Here is a 24,391-nt window from a genome sequence, read left to right as displayed (position 1 = left end):
AGGCACGGGTCACTCATTCATCTCTCCCTTTCCTTGATGTAATTTGGCTCCGAACAAGGGGAAAGCGGCAGCTGCACTTAAGATGCAAAGAGCAGGTCCCAGTGCTCAGCAGCCCCTGAAGGCTTCCTGGGGGTCTGAAGACACCTGATTGCCCGGAGAGAATTTAAAGGGGAGAGCGCAGTGGCTCTGGTAAATTTAATATGGTTTTCTTCTCGCCGGTCTCACATTTCTCCCTCCAGATGCAGACCCAAAGCTTTTAGGACAATTGGAAAACATGGTGAAAAATGCCTCTACTTCTCCTCAACTTTGCTATTTTTGAAATTGTCTCCATAAAGATTCCGCAAGTACCGTGAACCTCTCGGTTCCAATGTTTTAATTGATTCCAGATTAATTAAGTGAAACCCTTTAAGGCCCAAATTGATGGGTTTCTTTTGGGATTGTCCTGAAATTCAAATGTTTATAATTCCCCAACTGCATGAATTTCATGCTTGTGTTGTGGCCCCCTCTAGATGGGGAGAAACAATTTAGGTCCAAATCAAGCATTTTTCCTGTGGTGCAATATCAATTCAATTTCAATCATCTGAAAAATTACTCAATTAAAGTCTATTTTCTGAATGCAAGTGATTGCCCATCCTGGAATAGCTCTTCTTCTCTGCGGCCTTTTCTGCAGGGGAGCTGATAAGGAGCTGGCTGAGCTGGCAACATGTGTGTTGTACAAACATTCACACTGAAGAAAAGCTCCTGGTGTGATCGCCTCTGTACTCACCAACTTCGTGCTGATGGTAGATAATCCTTGGAGGCTTGAGGGTTTTTTTTTTGCTTTTTTTTTTTGTTTTTTTTTTTTTTTTTTTTTTAATTACGCATTCATGTATTTACTATGTATTTGTTTAAGACATATACTAAATATCAGACATCCAAAATGGATTATTCACAAAATACATTTCTAAAGCCAGAATTAGGAGAGGAGTTAGCGCATTTCAGTCTTTAATAAAAACGTAATAAATGCCTGTTGTGTTAAGCAGCAGTCCCACCATGTGTCAGGCACAGTCTTGGTCTCAAAGAGCACACAAGCTAGTGGAGGACTGAGAAAAGGAAGCACCAAAATTATAACATAAAACAGGTGAGATGAGTCATTTGGGAGTACAAAGGGAAAAGGGTTCAAAGGAAGGAAGGCACTAGATAATTTTTGCCAGTATAAAAATTTTATCTGAAACTTTGAAATTTAAGATTGTCTTGAAAGATGAGTAAGATTTTGACAGGCAAAAATATTCCACCTGTAAGAAATAACAAAAGCAAAGGCATAGAGGGGAAAGGACTTCACAGTAAGGGGCAAGGGTCCTTCATAGCAAAGGACTTCGTTTGGTTGGAGAATGGGATGCATATAAAAGAACATCAGGGATAAAGATCAGAATGCACTTGAACCTCAGAGTAGTGTAGACTAAACTGGAGGGAAGAAAAAGCCACGAGTTGGAGGAGAAGTGGACAGAAAGGGTGTCACTGGTTCATCAAGGAAACTAGAGCAGCGGTCCAAGAGAGAGGTAAGGAGAAATTTCGTGTTGGTGCTAACAGCTGGAAAAGCAAAGAATGGATGAATGGGAAGAACTTGCTAGAGAACTGCCTGCTGAAAACGGGTGACGCATTAGGTGTGGTGAAAAGAACCAACGATGACTTGAGATTGAACCTGGGCCCTAGGGGTGTTGCCAAACTATAAAGATAGGAAAACCAAGTGAAGGAACCGGTGTGGAGAAAACAAAACAAAACAAAACAAAATAACGAAAAAACCTTTTCATTGAGGGATTTTGCTCACTGGAATACTTGGTAGGATGGCCTGGAGCAGTGGAGCTCGCCCTTTTTCCTTTCTTTCTTTCTTCCTTTCTTCCTTCCTTCCTTTCTTTCTTTCTTTCTTTCTTTCTTTCTTTCTTTCTTTCTTTCTTTCTTTCATTCTTTCTTTCTTTCTTTCTTTCTTTCTCTTTTTTCCACTTTATTTTATTTTATTTCTTTTCAGTGTTCCAGCATTCAATGTTTATGCACAACACCCAGTGCTCCATGTAATACGTGCCCTCCTTGTTACCCTCCACCAGGCCCACCCAACCCACCACACACCTCCCCTCCAAAACTTTCAGTTTGTTTCTCAGAGTCTGCAGTCTCTCCTGGTTCATCTCCCCCTCCAATTTCCCCCAACTCACTTCTCCTCAGCAGAGCTCTTTCTATCAGACAAATCCTTGTGTCAAATCAGCCTCACTGCAGCTATGGATAAAATTGTGCCATTTATGCTTAATGATGGAAGTTTAGATGGGCACATGTAGGGCATTACTAAAGGAGAGAGAAAGGCGAGGAAAAAGTGAAGTCAAAGGGAATATCAGGTAGTTAAAATGTCTAATAACTCAGAAAACTTAGGGAGCAAGAGAGTTATTTTTGGTACTTCTGGGAACCCACTGAAGAGAATTTTGAGTACAAAGCTAGGAGTGTGGGTCTAGAAGGAAAAGTCCTGAATGAGGAAAAGATTATGAAAGAGAGAGACATGGATTTTTCTGGCAAAGAGCTTCTTTTATGACTCAAATCATGATGTGTTGCTAAGGTGACCAACCATCCCAGTTCACCAGGGCTGTCTTGTTTTAACACTGAAACTCTGCCTCCCAGGAAACTCCTGAGTGTGACATCTGGCACTTAGTAGGTTGTAGTGTTTGCTGAGTGAATGAAAAAAAAAATGCATATGGTAGCTCAACACCTCTGAAGCTTGCTTCCTCAATTTTGTAAAATGGAATTAGTAATATCAGTAAGTACCCAGCACATGAATTTGCTTTGACAACTAAAGGACTAAGGGAGATAATGTACATGGAAACGTAGGAAAAACCCCACAAAACACTGTTTCAATGTATACAAATGTAGAATTACTTCTATTAATTTTTGCATATTCTTGATTTATGCAAAAAAGCGTAATACTCTTAGTTGAAGTGTTCACTACTGTTTGCTGCCCCTCCCCTTTTTTATCAACTAACCTCTCACTGCCAGTGATCTGATATTGGCACTGAAATAAGTAATTAATTTTGTTTATATGGCACCCAATACCCAAGAGCCTCTAGGCAACTAGCCAAATCCTTTTTTAAATATAGTCATTAAGTGGAGGAAGAGAGCCAAGCAAATTTTTAAATCAGCAAGTGAAAAAAAGAGCAATGGCAAATGGGGCAGGGGGACTAAAAACAAGTCTCAATTTGGAGAATTTTATCCATGCTCTAGGGCCAAACACTTCACCCCAAACTGCACAGAAAATTGATTATATAAAGTTCTCCACCCTTCTCCTAACCTCTGGATAAGAGTCCCAGAGGGATGGATTTTTTACAAAAATTTTCAACTTTTTAAATTCTTAAAAATGCAATTAGGGCTTTTTCACTTATCATCAAGTTCTCATGGTAAAGCTGGAAGGGACCTTGAGGATCATCTCATACGACCTTCTTACTTAATTTGTGCTTTTTGGAGGATGATGTCTGGGTCATGTTTTATTAACATACAGAAAGCATAAGGAAGTTTTGTGAACGTAGCTTGGCTAAGTGAAAGGAACCTGCTCCCATGAATGAGGATGTCCTTGCATTTTTCTGCTGGGCCTATTTCAGAGCAGAGACAAGGGATGGGAGGGGGGGCACGGTCAGTGACCTGACTGTCAGTCTCTCCATCCACATTCCAGGTTTTTCCTCCTACCTAGACAGAACCACGGTTCCATGGCTTGGGCATCTCAACTCAGTGTCCCCTTCCTCCTCCCCCCCCCCGCCGCCCCCGCACCTCCCCCAAAGCTGCACTGCAAAGAAGGCTTTTGTTTTATTAACTGTTTTACTCTCCTTGTCTTTTCTCAGCTCCCACTGCTTCTTTTTCCTTTTTTCTATTAATAGCTATATAGATTTCTAGAAATGGTAGATGGGATATGCTTCTGAGGAATATTATTCAGGGACTTAAATTTTTTTCTCTAAGAAATTCAGTGCACTTGAAACTTTTCTTATGTTATCCCACTCATATTGCCTTTGAAGATTTTCCCTGGGAGATACCCTATGTTCAGAGAGTCCCCGCATCTCAAGTTCTATTTCCACAGCAACCAAAGAATTTCTGAGATGAGACTGTCTCCACAAATAAGTTATTGGATAATTTGTGGAATGATTATTCATTTAATATTCAAAATTCTCTAATGCCACTGTGCTATGCTAACAAGTTTTAATAAATTATATGCACAAATTGGACTTAGAGAAGCAAACTGAGATGTTTACGTCTTTGTGAACCCTGTTACATAATGTCTGATGATTTAATTGTACTGATCAAATGATCGTTCTAACATATCAATATATGTTATTATTAGCAAGCACATCTTGTTTACTACAGTATTTACTTCATGTGTGTATAACTTCCCATGACTAGCTTGTGTGAAACTGTGACATAAAGATACCTCTTCACTTTTCCTAGTATATCCTTTAAGATTTTTAAAAAAATTATTTATGAGAAAGAGAGAGTGAGCATGAGCAGGGGGAGGAGCACAGGAAGAGGGAGAAGCAGACTCCCTAATGAATGGGGGACCTCCCCCTCCCAGTGCAGGGCTCCATCCTAGGATTCTGAGATCATGACCTGAGCCAAAGGCAGATACTTAACTGACTGAGTCACCCAGGCATTCCCCTTATTTTATACAGTCTGTTGCTAAAAACAACTTAAAATATTATCAGTTCCAAATCATTTCCACCCAAAGAAGATGGAAAACATGAGGGCAACTGTATGGGATTGTGTATCCAACTCTGAAAGTTGAGGCACTGCTGTCTGTGGCTGAGAGTGAAGCCTCCAGGGGATTCCACCCCTACCCACCCTACCCCCAGGAAGCTCTGACATGGCATCATAAGACTTAGGTTCACTTTGGATTCTAACTCTCTTTAAGCAGGTGATCAACCCTGCTAAGTTGAGCTTTCTTATCTATAAAATAGAGATATGTTGAAGAGATAAAGCAGGAAAAAACATATCGTAAATAAGTTATAAAGCAATATACAAATGCCATATATTATTCTTTAGCTTTTTTGTTTTTTTTAGAACTTCCCATAATGCTTTTCTAGGTGCCCACTAACTCTTTTTAAATAAATGGTGACATGAAATTTCTAGGCCAAGTATAATTTCAGGCTGAATATAATTATTTTTTGTAATTAGTCATTTTTGGGGTGCTGCAAATATTTCTATTAAAATTTACTTCTTAGAAGAGTACTAGAAATTTGATGATTTGGAAACCATATTTACCCTGGAGTATCTGAGATAAAACATTTTGAAAAAAATCTCACAAGCTAGGTACAAATCTACTTCATAATATTGACTATAGATTTCTGAAACAGGTTTGCATTTCATTCTCAAGACCAGTTCAACAGTTTAGTAACCTTTTTTTTTTTCCTTTTGCAAGGAAAAATTTGGTCACAATCCAGCTGTGTTGTTCCGATGCTATCCTCTCAGCCAAAATTTGGTCCATAGAGTTTGAGTATTTTTCTCTTTCAGGTGAATAAAACCAAATAAACACAGTTATTTATACATTTTTTTTCCTATAAAACTTGCCCCTTATTCTGCTGGTTTTTTTTTGTTTATTTGTTTATTTGGCAAAATATTGACTGTGCGGGCTCTGTCTGGATGCATTAGAGGGGAGTTCTATTTTTAAGCTTCTTAGAAAAATTACTTCTGTTCTTTGGGAATCATCTTAAGGGATTTATCACAGCAATTCTATTATGCAGAGTTAAAATATACACTGAGATGATTTTACACTTGATAAAAGATAGTACCAAAATAGATTTAGATATTTCCCTCAATATAAATGCCTTCCCTCAAAGTCTCTGACTTCTTGCCATTTTCTTCTTTCTCCAGCCTCCCCTGCCCCCACCCATGAAGATATTATTATTATTTTTTTTTACAAATAAACGAACTATATATAAGCAAGTTCTCCCTGTTTTAATCCTGGTCCTTGGGCCAAAATGCCTTTAAAATATAAATTGCCCTAGGATCTTTGGCTTTTGCTTTATATCAAAGACTTTTTTTTTCTAAACTAATATCAATAATCATGCTGGGTGAACGGCAATGCACTCAGTTCATTGCCTACGGAAAAAGAGAGTAATTAGTTCATATTGCCTGACTTTGACTTCCGACTAGAGGTAATGAACCAGTACCAGGCAAGATCCAAATTGCACATGATGGACAACATTCTCACATTTGGACACAGCCTTCTGCCATTCGTCTCTTTCTCCTCCTTCTACATTTTTTCTTTCTTTCTTTTTCTTCTTCTTCTTCTCCTTTTTTTTTTTTTTTTTGTAATCACTATTGAATGTTGTGGCAGATGGTATGTCTCTCAGTGAAATCAAAGACATATGGCAAGCCGTTCTCGATAGTGCCACGCCATCTAAGTTGCAGTGTTTATATTTCAAAAAATAATAATTCAGCCTGTGATACCAAGCTCTGAGTGTAGTCACTAGGAGTACCTAATTCCCCAACACTATGCATTTAGAAGTCTCTAAGAGATTATACATGAATTTTCTCTTGGTAGCGAGAAGATAAGGAAGTTTAGAAATGTAGTAACTGACTCTTAGGCAGATGGGACAATTCTAAGAAAAAAGAGCAAAAAGGGACTTTTTAAAAAAGTAATCTTAGTAAGTTTAACAACTTGAGATAGAATATGAACTTTTCAAAATGGTGTTAACTATTTAACAAAGCATTCATTTAAAATGCAAAGTCTATTGTCGTTTTCTTTTTCTGTTTGTTCATTAAATTTTTTATAAGGATCAGAAACTGGAGTTAAAAAAAATTCCTTAAGTTATTTATATGTTCACTTCATGAATTCTATAGAAATAATTTATTTCAGAGTATTAGTGGTCAAATAAAACTAGAACAAGAACAATTGAAATTCTAAGAACAGAATTTCTACTCATTTTTTTCCCCCTTATAACATAACCCCTGTCTTCCCAAAGACTAGAATCAGACTTAATGCTAACTCACACTGCCACATCTCTCTGGAGTCCACATTTTTGCATGCAGAAAATCAGCACCATGCAACAGGGACAGCTGCTGTGATAGCAACCCTGTAATTGTCATGGGCTGAACTCCCAGGGGAGGAACAGGGGTGGGGGTAGTGAGAAGAAACAGCACCAAAGCTCAGAGAGACTCCATTTTTATGAGTATCTTAATATTTAAAATCTGGCCACTGCATATGTCTGAATTCAGTGTTAATATTTGTTATTTTATCAAGTAAAAGAATGTTGCAATTTCCTTTTCCTCTGTAGAAACATATTTTCTCCTTCTTTTAATGGAAGTATTTGCTAACAAGTCTCACTGCTCTTGTAGAGCAAATCTCAGAACTCAAGCTGCTACATCATGACCAGTTCCCATAGGACAGATTGATAATAATCTCTTTTCCTGTGCCTCAAATTTGACAAACCCACCAGAAATGACTGAATATTATAGACATTATCCCTTCTTTTCCCTCTGAGATCTCTCCTTTCTTATGAAGTGCCACACATTTGTTTCCTGTAAGACTTATTATGTTTTTCTTTGTGCATCACAACTGTGGTGCTAAAACTCAGAAAAAGCAGCTTGATGGAAATTATACATAGTGTCTCACCTTACCCAGGACAAGACTGTTGTAACCCATGCCTCCTCCTGTGTGCTATCTTGTATCACTCAGATATGCTCAGGAGTTTGTGAAAGACACCTTTATTTAGGTCCAAATGCTTTTTCGCTCCAAAATTTCTTGACTTCTGGAAAAGACCCAGTTCTGATGTCTGGTAGGTCTTCCCTGCCTACCTTTTGGCAGGTAAAGGATTAGAGTCTTATTTATTTATTTATTTATTTTTATGAACTAGATTACCTACATTGACATTCTGTCTTGTTATGATAAATACTGATGAATACGGTTGGAACATGTAGCTATACATTTTAATAACTAAATTTTAAAAATGGCTATTTGGAAACTATTAATATTCTTATGGCATCTAGGTTAAAGGCATATAATCTGAAGATAATTGCCTGAGTTAAATCATGGCTCCTCCGTGTATCTTACCTACTTGAGACAGTAGGTCAATGACTTGACCTCTTCGTGCCTCAGTTTCATCACTTGCAAAGTGGAAAGAATACTTTCCTCACAGAGTTAGTGGAAATGTTGAAAGAACTCATGAATGAAAGCACTTAGAACAGGGCCTAAAGCAAAGTAAAAACCAAATAAAAGTGAGCTGTTAACTTTTTCAATGCAGCACAGAAATTAGCAACATGGGATTCAACACTTACGGATCACGGTTATGTCATTGTTGTGCCATTTGGGTTGGGTTGCCCTTGGTTTTACTTGGTCCCTCCTGGGGAAAGTCACTCAGCTTTTCTCAATGTTGCTTTTCTCATCTGTACAATGGCGGTGATAAGGGTTACAATAGAGGTATCATGAATATAAGAAATAGAGTACATAAAATTGCTAGTCTGGTGTCTGGCAAAGAGTAGGCTCTCAGTACATGCGCTAGTGGTCGTCATTACTTACATTGGCTCAGCTCAGTCCTCTCTAATGAGTCCTTTCTAGAAGGACTCATCTAGTCCTTCTAATGATTTGAGAAATGAAACGTCTGCGAAAACATCCTTTCTGTATTTCTGTGGAAAGCAAGCGTACGAGTGACATAGTTAGAAGAATTCAGAAATGTGGAGCAACTGATTATGCTAATGTTGCACCTCTTTATCAATCTGTCCTGGCTAAGGAAGAGGAAGCTCAGGCCAAATTCCTCAGCTCAACATTCAGGCTGGTGCCAAGGGAGCCATCATCCCTGATGTGGGCTAAGAGTGGTTAATGTTGATTCGCATATGGTTTTCTTTTTACTAAATGAGATTATTCCACTGAAACTGCTGCGTTCTTCAAGGTCAATGAGAACTTTGATCTTCTGCAGGTGTGCCTGTTCTTAGGGAGGGAGGATTCAGACGGTTTAAAGCAGTTTAATTTCAAGGCTTGATTGGGAAGAAGAGAAGAGAACTAACTAAAGGAATAAGATGTTTGCTCATAATCTTAAACTTAAAGAAATGTAAAAGTATCAATTTACATTTTGTTATTAACATCATTCAAGAAAATTTGTCTAAAAATAAAACGGAGGTAATTATTGTGTATTCGTTATATATTAGCTAACATTGTTACTCATTATATAGCATAAGGTCCCTTTTCCTGTTAAATGTTACATTTTTACCTGTACATTGATATTTAATTTCCAATTACTTGCTGACTGTAAAAGTATGTGTTCTGAGCATTTTCTTCGAGAGGATTCTGTTTCTGTCCTATTTTTGCTTATGTATCAGGACTAGACATGATTTTAATAGTTTTCTTGGCAGTTTAAGGAAGACAATTTGGTTACATTGAGCTAAAATGAGCAATCGTCATAGCATTTTACCTTATGTGTACATCACTAGTTGAAAGCTTTAGTAATTTTAAAATAAAAACTTTGTTAGCTTTTGCTACTCATCTCTCTTCCTCCCTACAAAAAAACAAGACAAGGAAAACATACACAAAGACACATGTGTGCATGATAGCTAAAGAAAGCTCTTTTCTCTCTTTCCATTTTTTTTTTCATCTTTTCTCTATTTTTTTCAAAACAGTTAATCTCAACTGTTTCCTTTCCTAAATAAGTCAATGACGGTGCCAGGAGAAGGATAATTTCAAAGTACTATAAACATTATCTAGTGATTGTAAAACAAAACTGATTTTGAGAATGCATTTTACCTAATAAGACTATTAATGAAATAGGGGCGCCTGGTTGATTCAGCTGGTAGAGTGTGTGACTCTTGATCTCAGGGTCACACTCTTGATATTGGGGTCCTGAGTTTGAGCCCCACATTGGGCACAGAGTCTAGCAAATAAATAAATAAATGAAAATAAAATTAAAAAGAATAGTAATAAAATAATACAAGGATATTAAAATATATTTGTAAAATATTTTAGCTTTTCAAGGCTTTCAAATTCTTTTGTTGGTTCTGGGTTACTGTATTATGATGCTAAGTGTCACCACTCCACGTCTAGATAGTGACTGGATTTTGAGTGGCTTTCCTCAAAGTGTAGTCTAATGACCATTTGCGTCAACATCATCAAGACCTTTTATTGAAAATATGAGTTTGGGTCCCCACAGAGGAGGCAGAAACTGATTCTCTGGAGGCTAAGCCCCCAAACCTTGCTTGTTTAATACAAGCCCAGATAATTCTCAAGCAGGCTGAGGTCTGAAAAACAATGGGTTAGTATCTATATCTTTACCCTCCTGATTTCCTAAACAACCACTGAAAGCTAGTTGTCAATCAGGGAGGAAACTTTTCAGCACAAGGGACCTCATCATTGGCTGTACATTAGAATAACCTAGAAAGTTTCCTAAGAAGACCAGTGATTGGACCTGGACCTGAGGAGATTAAGAACAGCTTTAGTTCTTGATATTTGAAGCACAACATTTAAGTCATGGTTAAATTTTTAACCGTCACTGTGACTAGAAGTTCCATGAGGGTTGTACTTTTAGTAATTGTATTTCCCCAAATGATGGGGTCTGTGCACGGAAGTAGGAAGTAATTCTCTTTGCATTATAGAGATTGGGCTGGAAAGGTGGAGATAATGGGATGAGTATGGGATGAAGCAATTTCTTAAAAATAGTTGTGTCCTCCAAGGGTTGAACAGTATCAAGTGAAAGAAGGAGAAACTGACTACTAGACGGGGCCTGAAAGCTGAGAGGGTGTGACGAAAACACTGTGAGTCAGGGAGGGTTTATTTGTTTGCCACGAGACTGTGGAAGAGGGTAGTGATTGTTACTGCCGAGGGCAGCAGGTGAGCATTGGTTGCCTTGAGGACTTGGGTACACAGGACAGGCCAGACCCTTGAGCTGGTTCAAGCCCTGGTGGTGAGGAATGGAATTTTCAACTGCCAGTGGGCATAAACAGGCCACTATTTTATTTTGTTATTTATCCTTCATAGAACAATCCACTTTTTAAAAAAGTTTTTTTTTTTTTAAATTTTAAAAAACCACTGGTATTCCAACTAGCACTAGCCAATTGTAGGGAGTTTAATGAATTTTTGTGCATTTGTGGAGTTTTCTATATATATCTCTCTATATTTAAAGATCTTATTTATTTATTTACTTACTTATTTGAGAAAGAGAGTGAGATAGACAGTGTGCATGGAGGGAAGGGCAGAGGGGGTGGTAGAGGGACAAGCAGACTCTGAGCTAAATGTGGAGTCTGACATGGGGCTGGACCTCGGGACCCTCAGATCATGACCTGAGCTGAAATCAAGAGTCGAACACTGAGCCATCCAGGCACCCTGTGGTGTTTGAATTGTAGAAGGTCTTTTTTTTTTTTTTCAAGTTTCTCCAAATGTTGCTTTGCTTTTAATTTCTTGTTGCTTAGCGTGTAAGTGAAAGCTGTTAGAGTTCCTAATAAGACAATCTGTAGATCGCAGTTGTCCCTGAGTGCTCTTAGACTTTGAGAGATGTGGCTTTCAAAATTTGTGGGTGCTGTGGCGAAGGTATTGTCTTAATCAGGTGATTTTATTAGAGTAAGAGCTGAGATCCCTGAGTATCAATAAATTTAAAATCAGAATGGTTGGTATCATTGATTAGAATGTGAATTAGCTACCTAATGGTAAACTAAAAAAACTTGAAGAATGTGAGCAAAAGACTAAATGCCTGTTCTTGGGTTCAGTTTTAGGATGACTTATTTATTAATTTTTTGGCTACAGGATTATTTAATGATGGTGGCTTTTATAAGCTGTCCTGGTACAACCTGTGAACTGTAGGGGATATGATTCGAGGATTAAAGAGGGAAAGAAGATAGGTTTTCTTTTTTCCAGAGTTATGCAACTAGAGTGAAAGAAAAGGCATGACCTAGAGATACATACAGAGTCAAAGAGTAATATTTTATATACATATGTAATAAAGTTATACTGGGAGAAGAAGAGCTGCAAAATGCCTCCAGGAATTCCTTATGAGAATTAACAGAGAAGTGAAGAAAAATACTTCAGTCTTAATGTCTATATATCAATAAAGATATACAGAAGATGAGAATGTAAGAAATAAATAGTGAACTTGAATTTTTGATACAAGTGAGTAAATTCATTTAATAAAAATTACCGAGTCCAGTTGAGTTATAATTTACAATTAGAATAAGGAAAGAAAGATAGTTTCAAAAGAAACTAAAACTGCAAGGAACAATGCTATTTTCCAGAACAAAACCGTAATTATGATGGCTTCTTTTTTTTTTTCTTTTGCTCTCAGTTGGACAATGAGTATCACTTGAAACTTCCCTCTATGGAAAAAGAGTATAAGTAATCAGAAATAGGTATACCTCTTTAGGTAATTTTCCATTAGCCATTTGAAAATTCAGTATTTTATTGTGATCCTTATAAAACAAATAAATCTAATTTCACTCTGGTCATTTGTTATGTTCCAGTATGTGATCACACTGTCTGTGTAATTTTACATACACTCTGAAAGAAGAACACGTGGTCAGCCTAGAGTTTGACACTTTTAGCTATACTCAATATTTTATTAAAGCTTCGAAACAAAGGAGGTTATAATTTTCACTGAATTCATATAAAACCTTTCCTGCCCTCTCTCTCCTAGGGTTGTTATTTCTGGTATTTCTTATGGCTCCGTCCTCTTGGTATAAATGTCACATAGCTATTCCTTTTCTGCATTAGGGATGAAAGCCCTGGCTAATCTCCATTTTAAGAAGAAAGAGGGAAACTATAGCCAAGTCACCCATTTGCACAGAAAGGCATGAGCGGAGACTTAACTTACACTTTTCAAATAGAAAAGAGTGATCCCTTGGTCTGGGAACTGGTTTTTGAATGGCACGTCATCTGTAGTTGTTACAGATGAAAATCAAATGGAAGTCTGGCTCCTTTCCTTCCCCCCGTTTCTCTCCTTTAATCTCCACTCCAAATACTACTTGCCTCTGAAATAAACATTATCTTGAGAAGGAATGCTTTTCTCTTCTCTCTCCCCACCCCCTTTTTCCTTTTTAAAGCAGGAGTTGGCATCTGGGTGCTTCAAGCTGCCAGGTATATCCCATGTAGAACCACAGCTGTTCTCTCTGATAACTGGAGAAATAAAGAGCAAGAAGGAGCTAGACATTTGGAGTCAGCAAGAGACAATGCACTGTCATTATTTTAATTACACAGGGCTACTGATCTGTATTGTAATTGCAATTTAATATTTTGCAAAAGTTCATGATATTCATGGAAAAATACCAAATATGTCATTTTCAATAGCCCTAAAGGTTACCAAGAAGAGCAGTCCTTAGGCACATAAGCCAGGACAGAGAAGGATGATGGTTGGCACAGTTTTTAAAGCTCTAGGTTAAAGCCAGTCTAACTGGGAGATTAATGAAACAAGAGGTAAAAACTGAATACTTTATCTAGTCAACCTGCCATGATGTTGGATTTTTTTTTTCCTTAATCACATTTTGTCACAGAGATTTTTATCTGAGATTTTTTTCTATTTAAGTATATTATTTTTCAATTGTTGAGTTTTTTCAAAATATAATATTACTAGCAAGTTACCATTGCTTTGGGTTTATAGCTTATTTACTTAAAAAACTGATGACTGTACACAATTGTATTAGGTCATATTTAAAAATTAAAGTCAAAGAAAATATTTTTTAAGATAACATATGTCCAGTTTACATGGATCAGTCAGGATATACACCTAGATTTCACTAAGCCTCAACGTATTATTACAGTTAATCTAGGCTAAGATATCATTAGCATAACAACATGAGCAAACAGATGGCTGATTTAGCAGATTGTCTTCAGGCAATACTGTGTTAATCAATATGATCACCAGTATAGATTTAACAGAAGATTTTTAGATTTAGAGTTCACACAATGGCAAAATATTTTACTTAGGAACACACATTTCATAATCTTAAAACATATATTCATTACATTAGAATATATAGACATTAAATTTAATGGTTATGTTTTTAATTATGGAATATTAAAACAATATCTACAATGTGTTGGGCGGTACTAGAAATGTGGAATTGGACGGACCCCCAGTTATCCTGTTAACAATGTAAATATTTAACCATCCAATCATTTATGAAAGCCTTCTCTATACAGGCACTACTCTCAAGAAGCTTAGGTTCTATTGAAGTGACAGGAAATAGACTATCAGCATTTCAGTAGGTAATTGTTATTATCAAGAAAATGCAAGTAAAGTGAGGGAAGAGCAATGAAGAAGAAAGTGTGTTAGAGACCTCTGTTGGGAAAACTCTCAGGTAAAGTCAGATCTTTTAAGCAAAGATCTGAATGAAATAAGAGAGTAGGACATGCAACCATCCTGGGCAAGAGTATTCCAAATTAACTTGAAATAAGAGGTAGAAATCTCTTTTATTGGTAAAGTACTATAACTATTTGTTTATTCAAAAGATGTTTATTGAGCGTGTTCTATGTCCTAGAGACTGGGCTCAGTAGAAGGATTATAGGGGTAAGACACAGTCGGTACCTGCCATCAAGATATTCATGGAAAAACATAAAAGGTAATTGTAACAAGAAAGTTAATTACTAATATTGGGCTTATGCACGGGGTATGTAGATACAATTTCAACATTTTATCTTGGTTACATTACTAACAATGATATGAATCCATCTCTAACTTGCTTTTAATGAAGACATAGTAATTAGTGTGGTGATATAATCAGAGAGATTGGGTCCAATTCTGGCTCTGGTCTTGTATTAGCCAGGACTTTTCCTGTTGCATTAACAGAAATCTGACTCCAGTTAAACAGAAGAGCCATTTATTGGCTTTTGCCACTGGCAAGTCCAAGGACTGGCATTAGCTTAAGCTATACCTGGATTCAGGGGGTGTCATCTGGTTCACTTTCGTTTCATCTCTTAGGTCTGTTTTTCTCAGCAGGAGGCCATGTTCGTAGAATAATAAAGAAGGCCAATGGTATCCTGAGTATACATGACTCCCAACACTCGCTATCCTAAAAGCAGAAAGGTCATTTTTCTCTCAGCCCCATGCCTATTATCCTATGGGGATCCCATAGTTGGTCCCTCTTAGACCAACCACGGTATTCACCCTGACCATCCATTCTGGGGACTCACCCATACTTGCTAATTATGTTGGGAGCAAGCAGGCCTACATGAGCGACACATCTACTGGAATCCTATCCAGTGTGGACATGGGACCGGAGCAAGATGGAAGGCAAAGGGTACTGTGCTGGCAAAACCAAACATTCTACTACAGGTAGAATAGTTTTGTGACCTTGATCAAATCATATCAGCCCCCGAGTCTCAGTTTCCTCATCCATGAAAGCATCAATGTCATAGCGTCAAGTTAGATAAGGTAATGTGTGAACAAGGTTGAGTACGTAGAAAAAAGTGCTTAATAAGTAATTATATATCATTATTGCTGATAATAAAACAAATGCTACATAAGATTTATAGCAAATTCTAGCTAATGGAGACCAAAGTGGAAAGCTACACTTTATTTCTGGAAAATAAAGCAAAGTGACAGGGCCAGCCAGGGTCCAGATACTCCACGCTCCACAAAGACCCCATCATCTTTGGCTACAAAGTCTTGTGTGTTGCAAGATGTAGCTTGAATGGAATTTATGCCTAAAAGATCAGAAAGCTGCCTTCTCGCTACTGCTTTTCAATATACTAGGATTCTTACTATTTTAGTGACTTGAAAAGAATGCAAATTCTCTCAGTAACATTCCTATTCAATTAAGCTGATAATTTAAATTGTAACAAGATACACGTCAGACTGGCAGCTTATCACTCAGCTGATCCTTCAGGGGTATGTCACAGAGCAGGTCAGGATAAGAAAAGGGGCAGAGCCGCCAGGAGTTAATTTGGGTCCCCAGAGAAGCAGTCCCACAAGAAGCATGAGGAGTCTAGTAGAGCTTTCAAATCCTGCTGTAGTTCTAGCCCTCGAGAAAGAGGGAAGGAGGTTAGGTCAGACAGGAAAAGCCACAAAGTGTGGAATCACCCTCAGAAAGTTTCAACCAACCCACTCCTCGTTCCTGAGCCAAAGGACCCTGTTAGAGGAGTTTGGGTCTCTCAAAAATGAGCCTGCTTTCCTATCTCTGCTGCACTCACTCATTGCCTGGAAAAAGCTAGAGGGGAGTTTGGACTCAGCCAACATCGTGGTGGATTCAGAGAGCATCAGCCTGGGTCCCTGAGCCAATTATCCTCCTGGGGCTGGAGAACTCCAAAGCCTGGTCTCATGACTGCCGCAGTCACCCTGGGTGGACAGGAAAAATGGGGTATCCAGCTAGGAAAGCAGATCTGGCTCGTAGACAAGGGAGGAAAGAGAAAGGAATGGCAGACATTCTCTCTCCTAATGCTAACTGGGGTGGATTTTGCCTCAAGAACTGGCTGCCACGGTAAGAAGAATGGAGATAATGTTGCCCCTTTGCCACTCCTGGAGTTGGGATAGCCATGCAAGTCAACTGGCCAGAGTCTGGCCTGGACCAAAGGTGGGGAGAAGTCTGGCTAACACATGCAGAGGAAACTCTGCCTCTCTCTATTCCAGAGCCAGAGAGGAGGGCTGTGCTTTGATGTCTGGCTTGACTTTTGCAATTTTCTTCTCAGAGGTTTTTCCATCTCTAACTTGTCTCTGAGCCATCTGTTCGAGATGCTGCTGTTCAAATGATTTTTCTTGATGGCTGCCACAAGAATGGAGAGAATGGTGAGTATGGCTGAGCCACGGTGCGGGGTGCCAGTGCTGCTTCTGACATTGCCAGTTGTGACGCGGTAGTGGGCAGTTCTGGATCCGGGCAAGTCAGTTGGAGGGTGACATCTGATCTTATTAAAAAGAAAGTCCTTCTGTGTGCTCGTCCTTCAATTTGTTTCAATTTTCTTTTAACACGTTAATTGAAGGAAGAAAACTGAGAGAAGTGTTTTTCTTTAAGAAGATGACCTACGCAAGAGTTTCAGCTTCTGCATTTCTCCTCTTAAGGATCTCTCAGGATGCCTGACACTGACCTAGACTTTTCAGCAGAAGATGGAAATACTTGCTATTCTGTGAGCTTTGGCTTTCTTCGTGCGTGCATGTGCATGTGTGCGTGTGTGTGCGTGTGTGTGTGTGCGTGTGTGTGTGTGTGTAAAAATACTACTTCTCCCAAGGGATTAGCAATTCAGCTGTTGTGCCCACTGTTTATTTCAAGCCAACTTAACAGGTAAAAAAGGTGAAGAGTATTTCTCAGTGTTTTTTCACCTCTTTGGTAAAGAGGAGGAGTGGGACGTGTACCAGCAGTGTTACTTAGTGTTCACAACTCTTTGAGAACAGGGAAGATAAAGTTAACTTCCTCCCCTTTTCACATCCTGACATCTTCCTACGTCTCTAGACTTGTCCACAAGATACATATTTTCTCGGTTTTCTGATGATCGATTGTTAGCCTTTCCTTTTGTGTGTGGTGGAGTAGCTGCTTGGGTTTGTTAAGATGTGAATGAGGATAGGGAAGATAAGCTTTACGAATTAAAAGGTACGGACACTTTCCCAATGAATTTCACTCCTTTTTGGAAGATTGGACCCGTATCTCTTGGTGGGATACGCGAGGTACAGGTCATTCCACTTTCATTTCTTTTTTCCCGTCCACTTTGGCCTTTTGATACATGGAACTTGTTCTAGAATAATTTTCAACTAATTTCCAGAAGCATATGTCTCCTGTTGACTGACATTCCTTCCCGTTAGAATCATAGAACAAGTCTCTAGCTTTGTGCCTCCTTCAAGAGGGACAGACATTGAAAAACTGTACATGTAAAACGGGTGAATTTTATTATATGTAAATTATACTACAACAAATATGAATTCACAAAAAAGTGAGAGACACTAAGTACTTTAAGAAAACAATAAAAAAAGTTTTTCTTAGGGAAAAAACCCAACTTTTAAGGTGGCTACTATTCCATTTTAATTTTAGGACAATAAACTGCATGTGCGATTTTGAAAGAATTTTTCTTTTAAAAAAACATTTTTATTGCCTGATTTAATATTAAATTAATTTTGATGTCCAACAAATATGATATTTGAGGTAAATTTGTGCCTGCATATTGGCTGGAATAAAAAATTCTAATCTCTAAGTAATGAGAACTTTCATGAAAGAAGAAAATTCTAAAGCTCATACGAGGACTAATTTCGTAATTTCATATAGATCTCTCATGTATTATAGAGGACTTCTGTGTTCTCAACAAGTTACAAATTAATAATAAAATAATATTGATAGAGTTTATATTAATTTTTATTGTTGAAAATGTCCTACTTTGGTTTACATGTCAACAATATATTATTTTTGTCATAAACATTAGCAAACCTCAATTATTTATAATACTCATCGATACATAACATCAATGCTATAAACAGAAATTTCAATTTAAAGAAGACTCTGGATTGTTGATTTTGGAGATTTTCTTCAAAGTATTCATGTTAATTTCCCTTTTTTGGTCTTTTTTAGTTTTAGTTATGGTGTTCATAACTTAGTTTTAGGTATGGTGTTCAATACTAGTAATATTGGTAAAAAATTTAAATTAAAAAAAAAAAAAAAAAACCAAAACCTTCCAGAAGCCCAGGAACCTAGACATGATAGAGGCTGACACTGCTCTACAGGGCTCCTTTACTGTCAACCTATGCTATTTTATCAACAAAGTCAGGAAACGTGATAAAGAAAATATAATTATGTTTTTTAATTCAAGACATCTTTTCTTTCTGGTTTCTGGCAACAGACTGAAAAGACCATTTTAAAAATATTATGATCCCATTTGAAAACAAAAACAAAACTAAAAATCCTGGTTTTTGTATCTGTAGAGCAACAGCTGTTAACAATGGCTGCCTTTGTGAAGCAAGTTTGTGGAGAATTTTCACTTACTATTTTATTCATTAAAATTTTTCTAACCAAGATAATATATGGCCTGAGTAGTCTGAAATTCTTTTAAATTAATAATAAAAATAATATTAACTTCTACTGTCTGTATGAATTCCATCTAGTACTTTTCTACATTTGAACAATTATTCTAATTATTATCATCAACATTAAGAAAATTAAATATCTATAATCACAACTTATGGATCACTTCTGGTCCTGGCTATTGAGGAGTTTTATGGGTGGCAATGAAACTGAAATTTATTTTGAAAGCATAAAACTTTACTTTTTTAACTTTAAGCTTAACTATTTTGACAAAAAAATGACTCTAGGTTCTATGACAAATGACCTAAAAGTTACATATTTTAGAAATTACTTACAAATAGTGTGGCCATATCATTTATCTTCTAAAAGAGAGAGCTTCTGAGAGTGAAAGAGATTCTATTAATAATGACTCCAGGCAACAGGCTTTGCCTGGGACTGTGCCGGTTACAACAGGGTAGGTTGCATCCGTCAGTCCAGTAATCAACTAAAAATAAAATATTAATAAAATTGATACAAAAAACTTATTAAGAAATTTATGTGAGAAGTATTCTTAGTAAAGAATTGTTCTAGTGTTAAGTCCAAGACACATTTTAGGTTTGACGTTAATACTTGAAGCTAATACTCGAGATATGTGGTATTAGGCTAGTCGAATAATTGGCAGAACCGAGAATAATGGGAGTGGGACCATTTTAGTCATCGCCAAAGGGTTCATACTGAGATGCCTCAAGGGGCTAGTTATCAGGTGACTTCTATGACCTCACCAAGCACCTGATGACTACACTAAGAGGGGCATTCCAAGGTGGTCTTGGAGCAGGGGGAATGTCCTTCGATGTAGGTAGTTTAGCTTACTCAGGATACATCTAGGTTACTATTTCTCTCCCCCCAAATTGCTGATATAGCTCATCTGTGCAGAAATCACTTCTATTCCATTAAAACAGAGGGAGAGAGATGAAGGGAGTGATTGGGGAGAGGGTGAAGTTTAACTAAATTGGAGATAACTTTTAAAGAAAAAGATAATATATTGCATTTGAAAAGGCATTTCTTACTCATTATTCCTTGCTGTTAAGTAGTCCTACTTATCATGTATTAAAAGAGACAAGGCAATTTCCCACTGAATGTGGTGAAAATCAAAAGGCTATAAAAAGAAAATAATTTAATGTCAAGGCACCCTATTGGGTTTGCTTATGTGTTTGTATATCTGTCTACAATATCATTTCTCAAACAATAGCCCACTGTGTCGGGTACGTGGAAGCCTCTCTAAACGCAAAAGACATATTTTTAAGACGGTAAATGCCATTTTCTATCTGGCCAACTGCTGGGATCTGATTGGTCATTACCCTATTTCAGGGGAAGCTTCAAGAGCTAATCAGGGGTGTTATCAGCTACGACTTTTATTGCTGCTGCACAGAAAACTTAGCAATAAAGAAAACTGTAAATTCAGGATTTATTCTTTGTAGGGGTGTGCCTCATGCTTGGAAGATTAATGAAGAACTCTTGGCCCATTGTTTATTAAAGATCTTGCCATTCCATAGCATTTTAATTGTAAATCCACTCTTTGACATCCTAACTAATGGTTCCTGCTAAATTAATAAAAGCAACATATTAAGTTTAAATCCCAGATAAGGTAAAGATTGCTGTTTTAATATCCCATCCATATCCTTTATCTTTCTACAGGGGCTTTCAGGCCAGTAGTTTTAATAACATGCATGAATGAAGATGCTCTTTTTTAACTCAAATGGTGGCAAAGAGTTTTTCCTTTATATTAGCAGGCAATCAATTCCAATAGCTTTTTAATGCTTTCTTAAAGAATCAATTTTAAAGCAGACGCTCTTCAGGGGACCCTCTTAAACTTCTTCACAGCCGGTCTCCTAATTTTCTATTACAATGCAATCTAAAGCAGCTACAAAAATAATGCAGATAATGTTTGCTGGGTAATGATTTCCAATTTCCCCATTCCATGTACCCTGTTATTAGGAGGATCATCTTGGTTGTGTAAATTAATTTTCAATTCACTTCAGGGGAACATTACAATGATTTATTCAGCACCGGTGTTGAAGAAAGTGTTGGGAGGATTTTAGCAATCTGAGAAACAAAATCAATTTGTTCTGATTATCACCATGTTAAAGGGAAAAAACGGGGAGAAACAAAAGAGTTGCTAGAATGTGTGTCTTGACGGTTGCAAGCATGCTAGAACCGTGATCTGATGTTGGGTTGTCACCTTGTAATCCATGAACTCAGCAAAGGAATGGTGTTTGGGGATCCATAGCTACTTCAGGATTAAGTAGTGAAATATCCAAGAATATTCCTTCATGGGATATTTCAGTTAGATTCCTTCAAGACAAGATGAACCATTCATTCATCTTTGCTCGGAAGGGAGATGTGATACGCAAGCTCATAATCAAGGAGCATTAGTTTTCCTAAACACAGGTTGATTGGCCAGTGAGTTTGATAGAAAACTTAAAACAGAAACTGTCAAATCAGTGTCTCACAACTATAAGAAATACAGCTTTTTCCTTTACCATAATTTATCTCATATACATTTTTCCCAGGATTGTGTATGAACTATGGTCCTTATAATATTGGGAAAAAGACACCATTTATAAAGGTTTTATAAACCTTTTACATCAAGGAACTTGTAGGGGTGCTGGTCACTGGAGTCAAGTTTAAGCGGGTCCAGGCGTGCATGCAAATTGACCTCCAGACTCACTGCCTCAGATCACTTACCTTCATTTGACACAGGAGTCTGTATTTTGTGCCATGCAGCAGATGGGCAGTTAGAGATAGGCTGAAAAATAAAAGCAAACTTCTGTAAATGTGAGATTGCAAATGGTAACTCAACCTATGAAGAAGAGCTTCCTGGTATTATAAGGACATGCAATGTTTTAAATAAATGAAGTTTAATAATGTAAAGAATCAGTTTTACATTTAAGCAGGTCAGGAGTCTGGCGGAGGTTTGCCCAAGAAGTGACGGTTGGGGTTGTTGACATCTGACCCGAGAATAATACAAGCTAAACAGGGGAAGAGGGAAGGGCACACTCCTCTGGGATAAGGAACAGTATCGGACTGGCTTCTTGGAAAAACACTGTGGCTGCTTTTCGGGGACATACCTGAGGAGAGGCAGAGAAGATGCGAGAATTCAGAGGAGAGACTGTTGCCACAGTCCAGAGAGAGAGGAGGCATGCCTGGGGGGTTGTACTGTTTTCCCAAACCTCTGCCCACCCGCCTGGGGGCAGCTAGGGTAGACAATCCTTTCTTGATTATCATGTAGTTGCTGATGAAAGCACAGATGTGCTTGAGATGAAATGAATTGGGCTTCGTTTGGTTCCTGAAACCAGGCACCTTCAGAGTAAAGGTTGTGCAGACAAGTGGGAAGAGATTTAGAATCCCTGACTTGAGCAGCGGAGAGTCACAGATCCAAAAGCACCAGCTTAACTGGTGAAGATAATTCTTTTTTTTTTTTTTTTTTTTTTTGAGTGTTAAGTGTACTGCTTGGCCTGCTTCTGTTTCCAGGTACAGAGCCCATCTGTAAGCGGGGGCGCTCAGGATCTACTCCCAAGAGCCTGTGAGGGGTACGAGAGAGAGAGTGCTCCTGAAGCTTCCGAGTGGAACCCCTGTCATGTAGTAAGCAGGCTACACATTTTTGCTTTTTCTTAATTCACAGTTGTTTGTCTAAGCAGTCAGGACAAACAGATGTTCGGGCACCAGCTGTCAGTAATGTTGGCTCAGGGTCACGGTCACGAGAATGACTGCTATGTTGGGACAGGCTGGGCAGGAACACGCTACTCAGAATGGAGAGTATGGAGAGTCCCAGGACTCCAAGAATGAGGACCGTGGCAAAGCAAGGTCACGGACGTTTGGTAGTAAAGGACACAGGAAAACTGTTGAAGTACAGAGTGGCATCAGAATCCCCTGGTTAAATGAAGCTCTTGACAGGGTCACTTGGTCTGGAGCCTGTGGTTTCTGTCTCCTTTCTATGAGCTCAGTGCAGGCAGGTTTTAGGAATCCTGTGCTCAGGATGGATACACAGGGGCTCTCATTCTTGCCTAATTGGGCCTCTGCAGGAGTACTACCAGGAGCTCCAAGAGACTGTGAATATTCTAGGCTAGCTACTGGTATCTGAGCCTCTGTGCACTGTTCTCACTTTGAAGAGCTGGACAGGGGCCTGGCCATAGGAGTCCAGAATGCACCCTCTCTCTTTCATTGTTGAATGTACTTGGAATTACTGGTGTTGCTTTGGGCCTTGGTTAACACTGTAGTCAATGACCTTAGAGGAGCCCAAGCATTGGAACATTACTTGTTACTCACAGAAATGTAGCTTGTTGCATCATCCCCTTTCGTCTTTTTCAAAGTCATAAAGCAAGGATAGGGGCGGGGTAGGCTAACTATGAGACTGAAACAGGAGCTCAATGGAATTAATGTGGAAACTCAAGATTCTCCCTTCAGTGTGATTACCATTATTTATTTATTTATTCTTGATGCTTTCTTGACAATGCAAACATAAATGAAGAATTAATGTGTATGCATGTATGTGGGTGTCTGTCTACTAAGTTGGGCTGTTCAAAAAAAGAGGAAGGTATTTTTAATGTTTTAAATTTTTATAAATGTTAAATGCTGTTGTGGCAGGTAGAACTATTGTATACTTGAAAACTTCATTTATGAGAGTTAGCAGTATAGATTTTTTTAATGTCAGCAATTTTGCTCCATGCATTCCAAATCCATTATCAGTCTTGTCAAGAGAGAAGAACATCTCATGATTTCAAAGGACATGCAAGCTACTTTTATTCATTTCCCAATTCTCTCTGGGTTTTAAGAATAAACTGACAGCTTCAGTTAGAAGTAATCGTATCTAAATATTCTGTGTGGGGGAGACATTACCTCCATTTGCTTCAGCTTTCAAAACTATATAAAAGTGAAATCTGTCTACTGGTTCATTAATGCATCATGAGAAAATGGATATTTGAATTGTTACCAAATTAACAGGGTAAGTTTTGGGTGACCTGATGTGAAGATGTAAGCCATGAATTTTACAAAATTCACTTAGGGAGCTCTGACGACCGCCTCAAAGAGACAGATAATGAAGGTGGGTACTTCTCAGCAAATATGGAAGAAATGTAGGAGATCATCTGACTTTAAAAAATAGGCTATGACATGCTTGAAATTCTGTTTCGATGGGATCCAGGAACACTTCAGGTAAAGAGAAATTTAACTTCCCGTATTTGAAAACACATCTAAATCGGGTCTATTTGCCTCTCCTTGGGAACGAACTATCCTATATTTGAAGACAGATTGGATGGAGAAAACAGTCAGTGGTTTTAGCAAAGAACAGGACAGATGCCTGGGATTCCAGGAAGTGGTCTGCATTCAGATTGTCTCTCACAGGGGCAACTATTTCTTACTCAAGGGTGAGTTGTGAAATTGCAGCAAGGATTTTAAAAATATATATTTATTTTTGTTCTTGAATCATGGTTGGTGAATTTTCTGAAAGGATTTTATT

The 24,391-nt window shown here is 38.0% G+C and overlaps 1 long non-coding RNA gene across 2 annotated transcripts in view; it reads right to left on the bottom strand.

The window, feature by feature from the left end:
- Positions 1-24,391, bottom strand: part of LOC116587715 — a 73,281-nt gene that overhangs the window by 9,033 nt on the left and 39,857 nt on the right. For both annotated transcript variants that reach the window (XR_004284601.1, XR_004284602.1), the window contains 4 exons: positions 21,622-21,682; positions 19,233-19,381; positions 8,513-8,619; positions 8,272-8,379 (listed from right to left, as the gene is read on the bottom strand). This is a non-coding gene — a long non-coding RNA (uncharacterized LOC116587715). The remainder of the gene's footprint in view (positions 1-8,271; positions 8,380-8,512; positions 8,620-19,232; positions 19,382-21,621; positions 21,683-24,391) is intronic.

This window comes from Mustela erminea, chromosome 4, assembly GCF_009829155.1.
Source record: "Mustela erminea isolate mMusErm1 chromosome 4, mMusErm1.Pri, whole genome shotgun sequence".
Classification (NCBI taxonomy): domain Eukaryota; kingdom Metazoa; phylum Chordata; class Mammalia; order Carnivora; family Mustelidae; genus Mustela; species Mustela erminea.
Note: the sequence above shows the minus strand (reverse complement) of the source record. Positions and strands in the feature narration are given on the sequence as shown.